This window comes from Conger conger, chromosome 18 (assembly GCF_963514075.1).
Source record: "Conger conger chromosome 18, fConCon1.1, whole genome shotgun sequence".
NCBI lineage: Eukaryota > Metazoa > Chordata > Actinopteri > Anguilliformes > Congridae > Conger > Conger conger.
Window position 1 is genome coordinate 19,934,987 of NC_083777.1, and position 21,628 is coordinate 19,956,614.

The window sequence follows — 21,628 nt, forward strand, 5'->3', positions numbered from 1 at the left end:
GAGAGAACGGCGATGGGATCACAACCCCTACCAGAGAACAGAAGCCACCGGAAGAAAATGTTCAGAGTCACGCCTGAAGTAGACAGCGATTTGAACATCAGAGAGTGACAGCACATGTCCTTTGCATTAAAACTCCACACCATAAATACCACGAGATTATCTCACGCAAATGGTTTGAGGAAACGTACCACCTTGAGCAATTTGAATAGGGCCTTTCATTTGATTAATCTGACAACGTACTCATTTGTCTTTAACTTTAAAATGAAACTCTATTTTTACTCTTTAATTTAGTGATAATGACTTGTTCCTTTTTTTCCCCCTTTTTTTTTTTAAAAGTTGAGACTACTCAACTCATTAAAGAAGATTTCCAATTAGGTTTTACATTGCAAAAGAAAAAATCTATCATGATATAGATTTTATAATAATAGCAATGGATATCTAAACAAAGGCAGCAGGTTCCTGCCTTTGCTGGATTTAATATTTTCAAACTGTCATGGATGTTTCTCATTACTGAATCTGCATGTGGGCAGTCTGAATATATACATCAACATTTAGATAGATAGACAGGGTTCTGCTATGGGTTTCATCCTGAACAAGTGACTGAAATACCTACAGATCTGCTGAAGGTAAAATCCAGAGATGCCCTTGGCCCTGGGTGAGAGACAGATGGGTGGGTTTTCATCAGGATGACTCGAACAACACCCATCCATCACAAAAATGAATTCCTCTGAAAATCAGCATCCTTGTTCTTGGGACCCCTGCCCATAATTCAAAAAGGACCTGAAAAAGGGGCACATAAATCGCAGTCCTCTGGGATAACATCAGGAAGAACATACGAGGCCTACTTGACACAAATAAATGAGAAACTATTCGACAGTCAATGATATTTGTGTGCAAGTCTCATTTTCCAGTAAAAAAGCTATTTTAATCAATACGGAAATAATAAATTACACATCCAAAAACATTTTTAAGAAAGATTACAAATTCATGTAAGTCCTTTATAATTGACCAATTGTTACACATCCCAAACTCTAGAGGGTGCTAATAGTGGGGAAAGGTAAATTAGGTTCACATTCATCAAACCTTCTTTGGCCAATTGGCTGAAATAGGGTTACATAACATTGGGGAACTAAGCAAAGCATTTTCTCCAAAGAGTACATGTGCTCCGAAGCATCAAAATGATTGTTTCCAGATATCAATTTTGGAAATACTCCTAAAATTGGAGCACAGTAGATCCCTGAACTTTCTAGATAAAAATGTTAAATGGGTAAAGTAGATGTGATCAGAAGTTATCAGCTGAAGTAGTTCCAATTGGGAAAAGCACTTCTGAGGATGTAATCAGAAGGTAAATTAAGGAGGAAAAACAGAAGTGGAGGAAAAAAAATGAAGAAGCTAAAACAGCAAAAAGATCAAATAAAAGCTTGGAGCTATATTATGTGGCTATGTGCAGTTATCTCTGAATCATGTATGTTTACAGGAAGTTATGGCAGTGTTTAAGATGGGAATTACACTATATTACACTACACTATAAATGGTGACAAGGAACAAAGATATTCTTAAAGAAGTTGAGTGATATTCAACAGGTTATTTACTGTGCAATTTTCTTCTGGATATTGCACAAACTCATTTCACCGTGTTCCAAGATGTGGTTGCTGGGCAACAAAGTTCTGAAGAAAGGAACAGGTTGTGATTGGCCCTGGTGTATTAATCAAACATAAAACAAACAAAACCAGCCATCGGGTTCCTCCTGCCCAGAATGCACTTTAATCACGCACAAAACAGACAGAAAACTAATGTCTTCTACCCAACACATTTTTTTCCCCTAGAATCCAAGAATTAGGATTGTAGTACGCTATAAGAATCCATTTTGCAATGAAGATTCAGAGAAAAACAGTCAAGCAAAACAGCTTTTGTGAATAATTATGTAACTGAACAGCAACGTGAACCTAGCGCAAGGTAGGCTAGGGGGTGGACCAATGAAATCAAACAAATGAAATATAAATATCCACATTTCAGCCCTTGCTTGAAATGGTGTGCATAAACAGGATATAATGCCCCTATGCTAAACAACCTTTCCAGGGCAGTTCAGGAAGCATGCATTTATTTATGTACAAGAGGGGACAGTACACATTAATAAACACAATGAAAAATGTGCCAGATTTATCCATTAGCGCTCATTTCCATCTGCCGACCCTGGGCGGGTTGAAGGAAAAACATAAAAGAGCATGAATCATGACATAATAACATAGCAACAAATAGGAATAGGATTTTATACTCCCTTATAAAATATTCTCAATTGAGTCATCATTAATAAGCTCTCTCATTCACACTCATCACCTCGCTCTCCCTTTGTTACCATTCAGAAATGTGTGAGTAAGGCGACAGACAAAATGGCACTACAACCTTCTGGAGTAAATACCCTAATACTTGCTGGTAACATACAGCACATAACACATAACATATAACATACGTTCAGGGTAACATAAAACGTGACATAAAACACAACACTACATAAAACACAACAGGCCATTCAGCCCGGCGAGGCTGGCTAGCCAGTTTCTGCTCTGCGTTACCCGCGGCTGCTTACAGGAGAGAAACTGCACCCACCCCGAGCCGTCCGGCTGAGCCCTCCTGCCCCCGACATCATTAGTTCCCAGCGCTCCGCGCGCGATTGGCCGGCTGCGCCCGGGACTCTGCAGCGGTGCGCTGTAATTGGATTGACCTCACCGCGGCAGGGTCAGCGTCAGCGGGACAGAGTTGCTCAGGTTATCACCACACAAGCCGCCCCCCCCACCCCCACGTGGCTCACTGCAGTCAGCAGCTCTGTCAGAGTACGCCTGACTCCACTGAGGCCTGCAGTCCGCCTACTTACAGTGAGCGCTTGCTTTTCATCTTCAGCGAGAAATTACTTTTTTATTATTTATTTGCCAACATTGGCAATTGTAGTGAGAGTAAACCTAGCATCCCTTCTAATTACCGCTAGTTCCTTGGTAACAAAGACGCAGTGTGGTTGTAACTTTGTGTGCATAAAGACTCCTGTAGCATGCTTTCTGTGAGGGGGTGGGTTGATGTCATCTTGATGTCGGAGCATTATGCAGTTGATGATTCCCAAAAACAGAAAGGCTAACTCAAAAGAAGCAACTTTAAAACAAAAGGTCATACCAAAAACTAATCAACTACTCTGTGCAATGCAGTCTGTCAAAGGGGAAAGTAGTAGAAATTAAACATCATACATAGACTCTCTGTTCTATTATCTATGATATTCAAATCAGGCCCCCGGCCATCATTCTGATATCCACCCTAAATATATGCATCATGCATATACACTGGCTGATAGACACAAGTAGGACTGTGAGTGCCCTTTTAAACATTTGGAGTGTTTGTTTGGAATGTTTTGTCAAAATTCGAAATCTTGTCACGATTCTAGAACTCATTGCCTTATTTGCCAGGTAGTGATTGTTACATCAGCATTAGAATGTTCAGTTAAGAACATTCTAATCACATATTTGTGGTCTTACAACTCAAAGCGTCAAGAAATGTGGGTCGACTCTACACCGACTGCAAGACACAGTGAGACTGCTCCTGTCCTTATAAGACCTTGCGGTGACTTGCTGAGAGAGGACAGCTGCAAGTGTGCCCTCGCATACTCGGGTATTTCAGTCTCCTCCGCGCAGCCAGCGAGACAAACGGCCAATCTTCATGTCATCACTCTCACCCGGCTGTCACCGTGGCAACCAGGCACAAGCCATCGCGTTCCTCCATCCCAGAATGCACTTTAATTAAAGGCGCTGCCTCTACCGTTTAATTGGTGTGCGGCAAATTAGCCATTTGACGGATCTAAAATTAGAGGGCCGGGGTCATTCTGTGTCAAACCCGCGGTGCAGTTCGCCCTGACTTTGTGGAACGTAAAGCCTCTTTCTTTTTCACACAGTAGTCGGCCAGTTTGCCTTCCACTGACATTGAAATGTTATTTGGAAAACCTAATTCTGCACTGTTCTTAGAATTGTGACCACATTCAATTTAAGTACACATAGAAAGGTACTGTATGGATCGTTCTTAATACAAGTCACAGATCATGTGACCTTGACTCATCTGCTATGTTGGAGGACAAGCTGCCCGTAGAACTCAATGTATTTTCCCGCCCCAAAAATATATATATATTTTATCTCAGGGTAACGATAAAGCATATAAATACAGCGATAACACAGATTAATTATGATTCATTTCTGCTGTTTATGGTTGCCCAAATCGAGCTGATCGGGAGAGAGACAAGTAATTTTTTAGTTTGCCAAAGATTATTACCCACCGGGGAAAAGAAAAGAACCGTGTGCCAGAATAAAAATGTTACGTTTCTAACCAGTTGCTAACGCATTTAATGTCAGTTTCATATCGGGAGATAGGGCTGTATGGATCAGTCATCGGTCATCTTTAAGCCAATTGCTGCATGACCTTGGAGTTGAAACATTGTAGCAATCATTTCCTCAGGCAACTCAAAGATACACTTGTCTTTCCACAGACTGACAGCTGCTCTGTGCGTGAGCAAAGTTTACACCCGCTCTCCCCAATGGTTAGATCATGCGAAGCTGCCATTGTTACCAATTTTAATAAATCATATCTAATGCATATTTTATATTCTCTCTTTCCATGTTCGTGCCGTCCTTTATATCATCCTGGATTTCGCCATCCGAAAGGGTACTCGAGTCACACCACCTTAAGCCCTTCGAAGAGCAGGTTTTTTGGAATGTTCTAGAACTCCACTTCACATTCAATTTCCAGTAGTGATTGTGACATCAGCATTAGAATATTCCGTTGAGAACATTCAAATCAAATATTTGTGATCTCACACCTTAAAGGGCCTTTATGATAATAGTAACCATTTTCCAGCCAGAAACCCTCCACTGCATACACACATGATGTGTAATTTAATTTCCAATCAGATTTTCCAGCCACCATTGCGACATCTCTACATTCTCTTCATCCAATCAAATACAGCCGGACCGGTTACAGAAAACATCCATTTTGCAGAAGCTGCTTCATTGCTTATGCATTGCGTTTGTCCCAAGAGCCCACAGAACTACAGATGCGCTCTATTGTAATGGTTTTATATATTACATAACCTGCATTTCTTGTGAAATGTTAGACGCACAAGAACTGGAGCAAAGCCACAATCACGCTTACTTTATACATAGTATTAAAAAGGATTATATGTATTTGTAGAAGGGGAGTTCTAGTCTTAGTCAAACAACACAGTTACATTATCCTGGAAAGACACAACCAACCCCTTGGTTCAACACGTACAACATAGCACCTGATTCATGTCACAAACAGATCATTCATTGGCCACTTCAAATGCACTAGTTTAATTATTAATTTCTCATTCAGGTTACCTATTCCAAAATGAATAAGTCAAATTATCGAACTAAAAATGTAAATAAATACATTCAGTGCAATTTAAAGATCATTTTGGCGAGATGGGGAAACTAGCACAGTTGGAGCAATCAGTAAAATTCACAGCGAGAAGTTCAGCGAGGCTAGTGCACTGCTGAATTGCCCTAATCAACTGTGTTCAGTCCTTTGACAACTTATTACCAAAAATATGCTTCAATTACATATGGTGAATTGCATACGTTTTGAGGCTATGCCTCCTGCATCATGTTGATAAATACCTTGTGATTTGCAGGCAGTTTCAAGAATATATTCACACATACTTGGACAGTTTGTGGAGATGCAATATTCAACTAGAAAAATAGCAATCTTAGTTAATTCATTCTAGTCAAGTTAGCGACGATGAATAGTTTAAAGGGGCAGTCCACCCAAAAGTGAAATTAAATGAAGTTTCCACTAACCCAGAGTACTATATATCCATCCAAATAGTTTAGGCTGTGATATGACAAATATTCTAGATTTGACAACTTTTCAGTACACTGTGATATAATGGAGCTCTATGGAACGCTCACATCTCAAAAAAAACATCTGGATGGATAGATAGTACTCTTGATAAGTGGAAACATTTATTTCATTTTTTGGTGAACTGCCCCTTTATTAGTTTCTATTAAAGAATCTATCTATTGATGTGACTAGGTAGCACATACATTGATTAGCATTCATTAGGAAAGTTGCTGTTTTAAATGTGTAGCCAGCAGAGTTCTCAAGTCTTCTGTGTGCTTAAAATAGCTTAGCTTCCATTCAGGTGCAATACACAGCTTGCATAACTAAAATGGGTAAAACTTTACAGCAAGGTTCAGGAATTGGCATTAACAAATGTAATTGCTAACACAAATTAATACATTAACAGAGCTGTACAGGCGAACTTGTCATTAGTAGTTAGTTAACAACTACATTAGTTCATGCCAATTCATGGGACCTTATTGTAAAGTGTTACCCATGATATATTAAATACAACAAGCTGTGCACTCCTGGAGGGGGGACCATGTGGAGAGCGATAAGAACACATCAGGTCGGGAGGGAGTCTGTTTCCGCTAGAGCGTAACATCCTAAAAATACTTAAGAACTCAAGACGTTCATGCATGAGACTACTACAATTATTCAGTGCACATTTCAGCAGCCGAGAAGCGTCAGGTTCGATGAGACAACTGAAACCTGTCACAAATAGCAGTTCTCTGAAAGGATCTACATGATACAATCAAGGGATGGGAGATATCATTGCACATTGTAGAAGGGGAAGCCACAGAGACATTTCATTTTAGGCAATGCTTTACCTCTCAGATTGTTTATTTTTGGGGAATAAGCAGAAGTCAATATACTGTTATACTACTGCTATACAATATACAATTTTTTTATGCATTAGTAGCATGCTTTCCCTCAATTCATACACACTCAATTTAGTGATTTTAATTATGCACGGACATATTGCATTTTTTTTTGTTCATTTTCAATGATGGCATGTTCTTGATTTCACCGTACAATACAGATACTGAATTCAGGTTTAATGTGGCCCTCAGGTATACAGAACCAAGCTTCCCACATCCAACATTAGTTCAACGTATTCAACAAAACATGTACAAGATCTGTCTAGCTACAGTACCAGTCCTTTTGCATGTATGAACAACAGTTAGCCAATTAGCAAAAGTAACATGCACATCCTCAGTTAATATGTCTGAAAAAAAGCTTCTTGCTAGCTCACCAAGCCTGTGCATGTTACCATTATACAAAGCACTGCAAGTGTAAGAAGGTTCAGCTCACCTGCATGCGCTGCAAGTCCAGGATCCAGACAACCAGCACCCCCTCCCGCCCCCCCTCCACCCCTTCACATGTCCGGCAGGGAGAATCCGTCACCTCTGTGTGCTCAGGAAGAACGTGTCACCTGCAGCGGAACAAATAGTAAAGACAAGGTTTCGAGTGTCAGCACCCTCCTGCCAAATAAGGAAAGAATTCCATAGTACGGAAGCCTATTACTTTTCAGAGTAATCCAGTAAAGAGATTTGGCTTGGAATGCCATTTGTTCATCCAAACAGGCACTTTCCAAACAAATTAATGTTCAAACAGGCCTGCAAATTGGCCTGTAAAGCATTCAAAACCTGCGGTTTTACACAAAACCTGTTACAATTGCAGGTTGTGTTTTGTTTTTAATTTCCCTTTTTAATCTGAGGCCCCCGCTGTTCTCCCAAAACACTGATACAGCGTTCCTACAACAGAACACCACGAAAATGCCCCCGTCCTGTATTCATAATGTGCAGGAGTCTGTAAATGACATGTTTGTGCACAAGTTGCAGCTCATTACAGAGGTTTTAATAACTGAACGCTTGAGATGCGAGTCTGGCAGCCTCATAATGTTTACAGTGGTAGTAGTAGCTCACCGCCAAATCCAATTTGTAAGCCTAACAATGCACAACAGATTGACAGACAAGTCGATTAAGGCTGGCCTTCCCTGGCCTCAAGCACTACCCCAGCTAGCGGGGCAACCCTCAGGGGTGACAACGTTGTGCCGATTAAGGCAGGGCACGGGCGGAGGTTCATTAGAGCGGAGGTTTGATTGAACACGCCCTCAGATGTTTTATGTTAACACAGGCCTACTTGCCAATGCCCACCCCAAGAGGAGACGAATGGCTACTACAGTGGTGAGCTGGGTTTGAGAGAGATTAGCCTTGGTGGCTAACCATTAATCCAGCTTTCAGTAACATTAATTAGCTAATTCAGTCTTGTATGTCAGCTGGCTGGCCATAACCGGGTCCCACTGCACAGTATGGATGTTACTGCTTATATTTTTGGGAGATTCTGCCAGCGTTAAAAAGACTCCCAAACTTTCAGAAGACTTGAGAGATAAAAGCAACAATGAATTGATGCATTTGTGATTTTGCGGGCTTATGTTAGAGAACTGTGCAGGCAGACTAGAGCAGACAAATCCACTGTTAGCAGCAGCGGCTAGCATCACCACTAGCTAACGTTTAGCTGAAGTTAGCTAACTAAATACAAACACAAGTAACATCAGTTAAATAGCAAAAGCGACAACTAAAGATGATGTTTTACAAATCATATAAGGCCGCAGTTTCTCAGCTGATTGCTATCACGGCACAGTCATCTGCCATGGAGAGGCGGGGTTGAGACTGGGGCGTAGATGTTTTTCATGCACAAACACAGGAGCGAAGCAAGGAAAGAATTCTGCATTAGTAGCTATGCCTTATATGCTAACATTACTACAAGTGTAGACAATGTGAAAAGACATAGAAGCTACTGCTGAGAGGACAGAGCTAGCATTAGTTAAGAAGGGGGAGGATTTAAGAAAGTATAGTTTTGCTCTCCTGTCAAAATGCTAATGCTAATTGCAAAATCATGCTAACTGTCTTCTTATCTGGTCAAGAGAGAACCATCTGAAGGTCACCCAACAGAAATGACTAATCTCAGCTAATCTGATTTATTTTATAAACCATATTCATCGGGCCAAGAGAATTTAGTGGTGGTCGACTGGGCTTTGAAGGGTCACAGGACAGAAATACACCTTTTAGTTAGTATCTTTTAGTTAGAGATACTAAAAGGTTCAGGGGAGACAAAGTGAACCAAATTTTGACATAGTTTCGGTCAATGTCTTTGTGTCACAGAACCTAGAGGGTCACACCCTACAAAGAACAGAGAGCACAGCCAAGGGGACCCAAGATAACATTAGTGTGTCTTAGGGTATGAGATTCTGGCATAGAATGAAACAAGACGGATACCGGTGATATCTATGTTAGAAGGAGTGCATTTGAAATGAGGAACTCCAGAAACTGTAAAAGAATGGAAAGACTCTCTATCATGATGACGGCAGCAGATCAGACCGATTACACAATTACACAACAGTTGACCGACAGTTGACATTATTTTGTGCTTAAATGCTTGGTTTTGTTCACAAACAGTTTTGAAAGTTACATTTTTATGATTCCAGAGCTTACCAAACAATCCTTCAATCGTGAGTCAAACTTAAAAACAAAAGCCGATGGAATCCAAGCCGACATCTACGATGACGAATTGAGAAATTGAGGCAAGACCATGTTCAAACTGGCCTTTCTTTCGGTATAGTCCAAAAACAGTTTCAGCAAGACACAGACCTATGATACAGAGTGAATATAGGATTTTCGTGTGAAAAAAACAAAGCAAATGTGTCCCATCCACTTCTACACAGCTCGATTGAAGCCTCGCAGAGCTGCCAATACACAGTGCTATACAGCCTCTTAATGCTCACACATCATATCCCTCTCTCACACACTCTAATGCACAAAATAATCATTTGTTATTTAGCTGACGCTTTTATCCAAAGCACCTTGCAGTTGATTAGAATAAGCAGGGGACAATCCCCCCCTGGAGCAATGTGGGGTTAAGGGCCCTGCTCAAGGGCTCAACAGCAGTGTGGATCTTATCGTGGCTACACCAGGGCTTGAACCACCAACCCGGGTCCCAGTCAGGTACCTTAGTCACTAGGCTACGAGACTACATACACTCTCTCAAACACACCCAAACACACACAGTGATGCACTGTTAACATAAATGTTCACAATATTTAGGAGCTAAAAGATGGTAACTGGACATTTTATTTAGCTTTTCTCTGTTTTTATACTTTGTAATCACTTCATTTATTGAGGCAAATACTCAGTGAATGACTTTTATGTGGTTCTTCACTATTTCACCGTCATTCTTATCTGCACCTCTGCTTCTAAACCAAATTATTGTACAATTATTCACGCAAAAGTCAATACACCCCTTTCACATAATTTTTCCGCATTTTTCCAATTATGTTGTAAGCCACCAATGTCTTCAGAATGACGTCAGGATCCATCCCTTCAAAATAAAATACCCAATAACTAATTCACATTCCACAGTCAAAGTCACTTTGATCACATTTCTTCACAATTCTGACATTTGGTCTAAAAAACAGCTGAACCTCTTGACCACATCTGCATGATTTTATGCATTTAATTGCTGCCACATGACTGGCTGATGAAATATTTGCATTAACAAGTGGGTGTACAGGTCTACCTAATACAGTGATCATTGAGTGTATATGCAATCTGTATATAAATCATGTATAAATGCATTTAATTTTGAGTCTGAATGAAGCCAATATTCTTTGGTTATAAAACACATACCAAATAAATCTGTCAATGGAACTACAGACTGTATACACCTGGGTTTACCCTGATCATTTTGTGCAATGGGATATCACTTACACGGTGATAAGCACCCTCACATGATACATGGTTTATTGTGTTGAGACACCTGCCCAATGGGGAGGTAGCCTATATGATGACAAGCAGCCCTGTGAGAGACATGCATACGACATATTCTCCGGGATTTACAGAAGTCCTGAAACAAATCTTAAATGCACGCATGACAAGAAAAACAACGTTATACAATTAAAGCGGTGGCCTCTCTCTGAAGGTCTGTGATTACGAAGCCGTTTGAAGTTGTAAAACCATTCAGGGGCTTAACAGAACAAGGGAAAGGGAGGTATGTTTTTCTATCTGCTGCTCCGTGCAGCCATTAGACTGGCCTGAAAAATTAATGCAGCAAAAACAGCGCTTCTCACATCAGGGAAGCTTTCCTGCGCTAAAGATAAGCAATTACCGATTCGCGAGGTTTCACCGCGCAACGGAGAGCGAAATCTTAATGACCGCGATTTCCATTATCTTCATAAATGGCGTCAGTGAGCTCGCGTGATGAAGCAGCGCTGTACCAGACTCCCTCACTGTCCAACCAGGCTGCAGATGGATTACTGCACCAATCCCACACTTTCGCATCGGTTATGTCTAAACGGTACTTTGAATAGCGTTATACCACATAAAGCCTCAAAAGAGGCTTTTGCGTTCTGGGGTTTGTTGAGGTTATTTCAGTATTAGTGTGCTTCCCTTTGATATTTTACATCTTTGCAGAGGTTTCGGATGAATGGCACATCTGACAACCCTTTAAGGATAGAACAATGACATCTCCTCCGAGGTGCATCAGTGAGAGACATGAATGGTCAACTGTCAAAATAAGTGTGTTATACATGTGTTATAATAAGTGAGCAACGTGTTATTAATATTCATAAGTCAGCAAGTAGCCTCATGAAGGAAATGATATGGATGTCAATGATAGAAAATAAAAGATTGTTTAACCAAAACAGTTGCATAAACTGTATGATTAGGAAGACTAATATTGATGTCAAATCAAAGTAATGCTGTTACAACTCCTGAAGCTGTTCAAAATTCAAACATCTTATGTTGTTTAAAATTTGTGCATATTACTGGGAGGGGTGAAATAAAGCGCACTATTGGAGCAGCTCACAGCTGAAGATAATCTTCCGGGGAGAGGATTTACGCTGAGCTAACCCGGCTTTGCGCCGACCGGCATTGTTAGATTAAACTCCACTGTCACTCCGGTCTTTCTCAGGCGAATTTCAGTTGGGAATTTTAAATACGCAGACGACCTCCTACGGTGGACCATTACAATATCGCATGGACGCTGGCTGAGAGAACTCAGACTTATCCTGAAGCAACTCTGAAATAAACGTGTCTGGCAGGCGTGGCTGAGACGGGTTTTGGGTAAAGGGCTAATAACCGAAGTGAAGCGCTACAAGACCGCGGTGCTGTTTGACAGTTGCCTGAGATTCCCCCAAAAGTATGCAGCTGGTTATATAGCAACAAAAAACGGCCACACTGGAGGCATGAGAGGAGAGACGTGTAGCCAAGCGAGACAAAATTACAGACTGAAACGGGCCTTCCTGTGACACACAACCCCATGACCCCCAATTGCAAGACACCTAACCCCCAATTTCTCCCGACAAGCTGATTGGTGCTGCATGGCAGCTTTTCACCGTTGGTGAGTGAGTACGTGTGTGAATGTGCATGAATTGTAAAGCGCTTTGGATAAAAGTGCTATATGAATGCAGTCCATTTACCATCTAATGCAGAAATCCCCACAGTCAAATCATGCAGTGGGTGCATACCCAGAACTGCCTCATGAAAATAATTATGCTGTTTTAGTAGCCTACAGGAAGCCCAAAATTGGCTATAACTTGTAGCAAAATCAGAGATGGACAAGCTATGGGATTGTGGATCTTGTGGGAATTTATACTAAATCTTTATACTATATACTTTATACAGTACAAGTCTGCCTCTATGGGGTCATGGGCAGACATTATTTGTTAAACGGCCAAAGCTGTGATGATGTCATAATGTTTATGTCTAAGAACAGAGGGGATTGGCTGTTGCTTCGGTCCACTGTGATGCAACGGCTCTGACCTGCTCTCTTCATGCTCAAAACTCTTATCACCCACACTCCAAAGGTCAACTGCTGCTCTCCCAGAGCTGCACTGTGATTAGAGACCTTGCGTAATCACTTTAACATTTCAAATGTTAATTACGCCACAAAACAAATATGTACACTGATTTTTCTGTTAATACAATTTGAAAGTATTAAGTAATACAATGCCCTTCTGTTGTGAAGTAGGCTATGAAATGTAGCACGTGCTAATGGTCTGACATGGGCTATCAGTTCCAAATGGACATTTAAATTTCACTTCTAAACAGATACAGTGCCGATTGGTCAAAAAAACTGAAAACCAGGGTTTTACACACATGACACTCTCAGTATTATGCATGCATTAGGGTGCATTTTCTCTTGAAGATTGCAATGGCTTGCATTAACATCCACTGAAAAGGAAGGATCACTAAGGTGAAGATTCATAATCGTGGCACTAGTGCTCATAAGGGTTTGGGTCTTCTGGAAAGAGGCTCTTGAACAATTCTCCAAAAAGGCCCATTGAAATTAATTACCGCCCACTTTTAGCTGACAGCAGCAGCCGATTAAATTCATAATCTCTCTCTGAAGTGGAATGCAGCTTATCGTTTTGCACGAAGTCTCCGATTAATCTCCAGGTGGCAGAGTTGGGTGTGCGGGAAAAGTGGCGGTTAGTCGCCGCGGGCCTGGGGTTGTGGGTAAGGAGCTCCCGCAGAAGCAAGCCAGGCTGTGTCATCAGTGATCCACAGGAGGTCATCCGAGTCTCGGCCACATTCCCGGACTCGTCTGGGAAAAGATCAATTTCTCCTTGCCCAGCGGTGCGTGGACCAGGCTAGGCCTACAGCCGAAAGTTTTTTTTCTTTTTTCATCGAGCAAGGCCCCTTCTCGTTTTATTTCTCACAATTGCTTGGCAGGTCAATTTTTCTCATTCCAAATCTCATCAACGGCCACCGTGGCTTTTTGAAACACCGTGTGGGGGGGAGAGATTCCTCCATGGTGCAGTTTCCACACGAAGGCCACCCTGACAATGGTGTTTTTGAGATGAGAACGAGGAGATTACTTCGCTCAACTTCTCGTCAAGTGGCCAATTATCCGGCGGATCGATGCTAATCAACTGCGCCGCCGCCTTTCCGAGGCATCGAGAAAGCGCGAAAACGAAAACGCCTCCTACAACGCGGCCTGAATACCGGCGCTCCCGTATTTCTTCCTCCTCCGAGATCAATCCCAGCCTGCCGAGCAGCATCCCGCCAGTGATTAATCTGCAGCCCTGGAGAGGTGGCGAGTCGCGCAGCCTTTCCGATGACACAAAGCCCCCGGCCGCCCGCTTCACACACAAAACCCTTCCAAGATCCCAACAACAGAGGGAGTTTATGTCCCCACACAAGGGATTGGAGTGAGGTGAAGCTGGAGTGTAAACCAGAGGTGGACATACCTGGTCATGTTTTTTATCCATTCGAACCTTTAACCGCATTCTGGGTTGCTTATCAGGTTTAATTCATGTGTTGGAGGCACTCAGCTTTTCAGCATTCAGGATCTGAATATTTTATCAGCCTCGTTATGATCTATCAAGCTCTTACGATCAAGCTCAGTTGGAGCAAAAACCAGGAACATCACTGGTTCTCAGAGACCAGGGTTGCTTACCCATGGTGTAGACCAGGGGCGGCCAATTCTGGTCCGGGGCAGCCGGTGTGTACGCAGGTTTTGGTTTCCACCTATTACCCTGGCTAAATTAGCTAACCGGCTGCACAAACCCATCCTGGTTCACTCGTAGATTAGATCACAGTAAAACATTTCATAAGGGGACACAAAAACTGTTTTTGGCTGTCATTCATGCAAGAAATGAAACTAAAACGTGAGATGGCGTAAAAGCTGGGGCTAATTCAGTAATTACGGCCAGAATTTGGCATGGAAACCGGAAACATTCCCTCAAGAAAAAATAATTGTTTGAGGGGCTACATAACTGGGAAAATCTCTTTCTTTCTCTCTGACTTCATGCCATGGTCCTCAGCCATGAGGGAACAGACTCCCCTGCCTGTTCTTGCTGTCTCACAATCTGTTAGAATCAAACATTTCACCATCTGACACTATCTACTGTTATCTGTATCTGTAACTGTAACTCTCACTATCTGTTAGAGTCAGGCGTGTGTAGGACTTCACATTCAGTTTGAAACCTACAGAAGATGCACATGACAGCTCACAGCAGTCAGCAGGGAGCTTCAGAACACAATGAATGCACTATGACGCAAACCGTCTCCTCAAACTGCCTTTAGTGATGTCATGAATGACACACTGTCTCAGGCCCTGGGAATTCAAGCAGTTCGGAAAGATGCTTGAATAGAAAGGAAGCTTTTGAAAAAATATTTTACATAGCCTGCTAGACTACAGACTCCAGTACTCACCGCATAAACGATGGGTCTGGACGTGAGTGTAGGAAACACTGGTATAGAGTGTCATTTTATGTAGGCCTGTTTGTCTATGAACATGCAGTTCCTTAAGTACAGTGCCATAGAAACTCATAACAGAATATCACATTAAAGCACAACTACAGAAGAAGTATAGTCCATGCATTAAAAACGTTCAGAATTACATAAGTTTAACATTTGCACACTAATAAAAGTGTTTTGTTTCAGTTCTCTCTTCTTGAAGGTCCGGTACTGAATCCTGGCAATGGCAGGGCCAACTGCAGCTGGCAGCAGCACTGGAGGATAATATAACTGGGTGTGGCATCAACAGCAACGTCCTATGGGCAGTGTTGTCCTACTGTATGTCTAATAGGCTCTGTTTCCTCTGGTAAAAATATGCCTTGCCCCGTTCTGCCTTTGGCTAAACAAGCAGACAATGTCTGGGTGGCCAGCTTTCACAATCATCTACATGGATATCATAAATATGTGAAAATCAACAATTTTGTTAAAACTGAATTAATCTGAAATGTGTTTTTAAATCAAAAAGCAAAAGTTAACCCTACAAAAGCACATCAGAGCTTTTACACACTGTGAGCAGATTTAAAGCATCTGATTGGGCGATGAGTTCACAGGCTGTGAGATACTGCCAACCATCAAAGAAAGAGCCAATCAGTGACAATGAGCCAGAATGGAACAGCCATGGAATGCTGGGAAAGAGATACTAGAGATAATAAATCAGGGAAAGAGATTTTACACATAAGAGTCAAGCCCAAAAACTGTGTATAAAAGCAGATTTACTGAACTTACTGAAATTACAGTACATTGACTTGGAACAGTATTTTATAATTATTAAGTAACAACAAGTAAATCAAAATAAATAAATGAAAGGACACAAGGCTGCATTCAAATAATTCGGCTAATTGTGGTTACAATATGCTAGAGTTCATGTAGATAGCTTCGCAAATTCTTAGGACCTGCGTTTTTCCTGATGTGATCTTGGAAACATTTAACTTACTTGTACTCTCAAGCCCTTGTTAACAGTAAAGCAACCAATTATACAAAATAAGGTCGATTGGAGAGCCCGTTACCATAAGGATTCAATTCTCAAAAACAAGTTACCAGTCTTAACCCCAAAAGGGTCATTGTGGGTTGTTTTTCGCATTTAATCACGTGATTTAATTGACCAAGGTGTTGATTGAAGGCCATGATTAGTTAATTGCTTGAATCAAGTGTTGTTATGCTGGGCTTGGAACAAAGGAATCAAAGCTTGGCTTCCTCAGACAGGACTGAATTTCCCTGTGGATTCACGGAGTTGATGAAGGTATGTTGATTGCTTGCGTGCTGATTGCTTAACAAGTCGCTTCAGGAAGTTCTGTGTCTGAAGTTCCTTTGGGAAGTCCTAGAAGCGATTACGGAAACATACTCTCCTGCTATTACAGGCTGGAGCTAAAGGCTAAAGTCAAGCAGAAGTCACAGCCATATGAAGAACCTATTCACTCCACGTCCACTGGCGGAACTAGAGCTAGACCTAATGGCCTAGTTATTCTTTCAAGCGTCTTTTAAATGAGAAATTCAAGTATATATTTAAAGTATAGCCTACATCATGTAATCGTAGAATAAAACAACAGCTGCATGCTACACAAAAGATAAACTACAAAGAAAATGAGAGCAGCACTGTCATACCTGGTCCCCGGACACAGCCTGTACTTTTGGCTTGACAGCAGTTACAACCATTTGTTTGTACTAAAGTAAAGGTATAAGCACTCCAAAGTACTACTTCACTCTCAGTAGTGATAAACAAATAGCAAATACATTAAAACAAAACTCATTTAAAACTCACAACAGCATGTTTTAATTTCCCTATAAATCTGGCACACATCACACCGTTGCTCTACAACAAGAGAAAGTTATGGAAACTTAACAAACCATTCATAAGAGCATGATATCGTATTACAAATGCAATATTGACAGTCAGTCCACAATGATATTTTTCAAACTACCCCTACACACACAAGTTATCAAGGGCTGGTGTATCCATCATATCACTTATGCAGATGTCCACTGCACCATTACAAATGGTAAGCGACTGCGCACATGAGCACACTCTCAGAAGAAAGGGTTCCAAGAGGTTCCTCTGCGTCTACATAGAGGAACCCTATCTTCTAGTGCAAGCTTTCGTATTGGGTAAAATGCTTCAATCTCAAAGCTTTCACTATTTTCACACCAACCATACAGGGTCCCAAAAAGAACTAAAAAGTGTTTCCCTCAGAGACGAACCACAGAACACTTTTTTCTGAGAGTGTAGTGAGGGATATTAACAGCCATTTTCATTAGGATGTTTCACACCTGACTGACACCTGTAATCATTACTCCCCTTCCAAACTGCATCACATGAGCCTGTCTGTATTAAAAGCAAGAATGCTTAACCCACATTTGACTAAAGACCAAAAACAATATGTTAATGTGTGATTTTGTGTGAGTATTCTAAAGGCATTCCAGTACAGATATCAAGTATAATTTCTGAAAGCATTTCTGGTTATCATGCTGCAAATGGTAGTTCAATTTCACTTTCTGAAAAATTGCTAAATTAGTAAGGATATTAATGGGCTAAATGCAGTGTGAGCTGACTCACCGAACTACAGCCAGTTGCTACAGCTGGATCTACACCTTGTCTTAACATTACGTCCAACGTGGAAGTGTGTATGGTCAAATGTAAAATAATGCTCCAATTGTACCACCTGGACATAGCGCTACATTGGGGTGTAAATTCTGTGCCTACTATGAGATTGCACAACCAACGTGCTTTCACATGCAAGAGAATATTAAGAGACTTGGGGGGATAGTGAGTTGATTGAAACCTCTCATTTCAGGAGTGCTAAGCTCTCACATCTCTGGCTGGGGTGGTGCACTGTCCACAGCATTGCAGGTGCTAAAAGGAGCACTAAAATGTAATGTTAATGCAGCTTTTTTAGAATTATTTAGGGCATATGAGCTATGTGATGTCAAGAAATCAAGCAGAAGCAGTGTTGCCAACCTGGCAGCCTCCACACAAACTTTTATGTAAACTGGACATCCTGACTGAGAACAGTTTCCTCTTAATTGATGTGATTCCCGGCTACCAGAGCGGGGTTTGATTTCCTCGGAAAAGCTTGCGATTCCGAGGTACCAGAGCAGGGTTTGATTTCCTTGGAAAAGCTTGTGATTACCGGCTACCAGAGCGGGGTTTGATTTCCTCGGAAAAGCTTGTTTGCGACTCCCGCCTGCCATGCATCTCACAGCACTGGTTTCCACTCAGGAAAGAGAGAGTGATAGAGAGAGTGAAAGAGAGAGTGATAGAGAGCATGATAGAGAGGGTGAGAGAGAGTGTGAGAGTGAGATATAATGGAGTCAGAAACCCCTTTCCTCAGCTTGGCCTTGAAGGACATTTTGCCCTTGGATCACGTGCCCCCACTTTGTAACACACGGTCAAAAAAAGAGCAGGCCCAGTGTTATTTTTTGACAGCCGTGGGATCCTGTAAGGCTAAAAATGGCTCAGTGACCACATGCATAGCAGCAGTGAGAAAGAGTTCATCTTCAGAGCCACAAGGTCGAGGGCCTCTGCTCAAACACAGCCGAACACAGGGAGACGAAGCGTCGAGGTGCTAACCTACACTGTCAAATTTCTTTGTTAGGGCTTGCCATTTTTTGATGAAAAAACAAAAAAACAAAACAGAAGACACTGGATCAACAGACACTGGTTTTCTGTTGGGATTGTGAAATGGAGATAACGTTTTTGCATTATAAAGTCGTTCTTTCCTTTTGGAGAGGGCTGATATTCGATCACATTATGTCTGAATGGTAATGAGCCAGCTAGCTACATGTCCTTAAAATGATTGATACAGTTTTTACTGCGTGTACAACCAAATGTTCAGCTCCTGGCTACCACCCCTTTAAAAATGCACATCTTGTGAAGATTGGGAGGATTAGCGAGGTACATGAGAGGCCTTTTCTAGAGTTCTGTCCTCAAGAACTGCTGCTTTTCCACCAACCCTTTACCTGGGAGACAGGTGCGTAGACAGTCTGGCCAATCAGTAGCAATCAACGTTCAGTTCATTACCTGAAAGAACAGAAAACCAGGGCTGGATTTGGATACGAGGGCCAGATTTTACTATCCCCACACATTCCTGATTACATTTTGTCGAAAGATCTGAAAACATGCAGCGTGATAAACAGGTAATATGAGAGGAAAGCAGGAAGGGGGCAAATACTTTTCCACGGAACAGTATATTATCCACTCTCTTCAACCCAGCGTTTGAAAAATGCACGCATTCGCCGTCCCACCATCTGCCTGCATACCAAGTGACGGAAAACAATTTTGGATCGTCTTTCCGCTGAAATAAAGGGATGATGGATGATGATGGTTTGCATTTTTTATAGTGCTGTTTACAATCTCACAACTCTTTAGTGTGAAGGGGAAAAGGTCGGCTCAGCCCCCACTGATGTGGAGCGCCCGTGTGAATGCAGAAAGGCAGAGAGAACATGGCTATGAGCAACAGCCTGGTCATAAATGCGCAGTGTGTCACACTGGTACCAGACCTGGGTTCAAATCGTATTCGCTATAGATCCAAACACTTTTCCGTATTTGACTAGGCTTGCCTGGTGTATGAGAACACATGAACTGATCCCAAAAGTGTAAATCCCACCCATCTGCGCATCCTAGCAGGATCAAATGCTCCAGGCAACAAATATTAAAAACAAATATTATTTTAACCCAGGTCTGAACAGTACACAAACAAGTTTACAAAGCAGAATGGGGCCATGCGTCTAATTTGAATCTGTATGCAAACTGGCAAACTGAATATAATGTGCTGTGAATCATTGAAAACAGTTGCAGACAAATATATGAAATGAGCAATGTATTGTCATCAACGCTACTCAGTTTGGAAACCTGATGATCGATTCCTCCTTCCGACGAACGAATCACTACTTTCCTGGCACAGCGCCACGATATCTAGTCCCCAGGAAAATAAATTAGGGAAGCTTGCAAAACATTTAATCTTATTCATCTGCCATCTATCTGACTGCAAGATTGGGATGTAATGTTGAAAATTATCTCCTACCATTTTTAATGCCAAAAAGGAATTTTTAAATGTCACTGCTTTTGTAAGAAAGAAAGTGGGGCATCTTTTGCAAATTGCAGTTGACAACAGGCTGGCAGTGTTTGTAAACAATTAGTCGGCACTGTGAAACAATGACAGATACTATCTGTAGATGGTCTCTAGTGTTCAAGGTACCGTGACATCACAGTTCTCTCTGAAATAGACATTATTGTACTGTGACATCACAGTGCTCTCTGAAATGGATGATTAATCTCATTATGGCTGTGTCTGATAATGAGCAATGTGCCGAAGGCTTCTGGTTAGAGGGAGGATGTTTTTGGTTGCTGGGAGACTTTGAAACAGAGCAGATGATGAAACGTAAGGGCGGAACACAAACTGGTGTTAAAAATGTGAATCTGCGGTCCTCTTTCCAGAGCCATGACAGGTGGAAGGGGCAATTCATAGACTCCAGACATCCTACAGACGATTTTGGGAACATTCGGTTTTAAACGTAATTTTACACTATTAAAAAGTAATGTTTCCCTCTAGGGATGCACCATTTGGGACCAATAACAATAAGTGATATTTGACTGGCCGCCTAAGCCATTGCCAATATCACCATTTTACATGAAAGCATAAGTACAGCCAAGTTTCCACATTCACTGAAGAGGTGTCAGCAAAGATGTCAACTGATGAAAGATGTAACAAAATTAATTTTATAAAAACGTTTTGCTTGTTTACCTGCTTACTTTATTATAGAGTCTATGACTATCAGATGTCTATGATTTTCAGCAAAATATTTCAACTTAGGATCACCGGCACTTCACATGCATCACGTTTCTGGTATACACGTCAGCTCAATATTTTCGGCCAATCAAGGGCCATGATCTTGGTTTTAATCCGATATCAGCTGATAGTGACATCATTACCGGTTTCTTCTTTCCACCACAAAATGGATTCCACTGAACTGAAAAATATGTACAAGTCTTCAGCAGTAAGGCACAAAATATTTCTTTATCTTACCAGGACAGGCAGACTAATTAAAACACATATTTCCCTGGAGGAATTATTTGGCTGTGGTGCTGATGCTAGAAAAACAGAAGAAGGAACACAAAGATGCTCACAAAGCTATTAGCTACATGTCAGAGAGGTAACACTTACATAAGTTATTTCTCTAACCAGGAAATGACTTGCATACTCACACGGAAACACCATGGATCACACCAGCACACACACAGCATGTACATTCACACACCTATAGTGCAGTCAAACTCTCACAGATACAAACACACACAGATACAGGCAAAAGCATCAACAACTCAGTCTCTCCCCAACAAATATGTACGTGTACACACACATACAAACACTTTATCTTCAACTCAGTTTATTCCCCTCACACACACACACATCTACATCTCTCCCACACACACACACAAACAC

At 41.5% G+C, this 21,628-nt stretch overlaps 1 protein-coding gene across 2 annotated transcripts in view; it reads right to left on the reverse strand.

Annotated features, from left to right (window-relative positions):
- LOC133118481 (zinc finger MIZ domain-containing protein 1-like) overlaps positions 1 to 21,628 on the reverse strand; it is a 77,521-nt gene that overhangs the window by 50,274 nt on the left and 5,619 nt on the right. For both annotated transcript variants that reach the window (XM_061228527.1, XM_061228526.1), the window contains exon 2: positions 7,204 to 7,324. The gene's annotated coding sequence lies outside the window, so the exon portion shown is untranslated. The remainder of the gene's footprint in view (positions 1 to 7,203; positions 7,325 to 21,628) is intronic.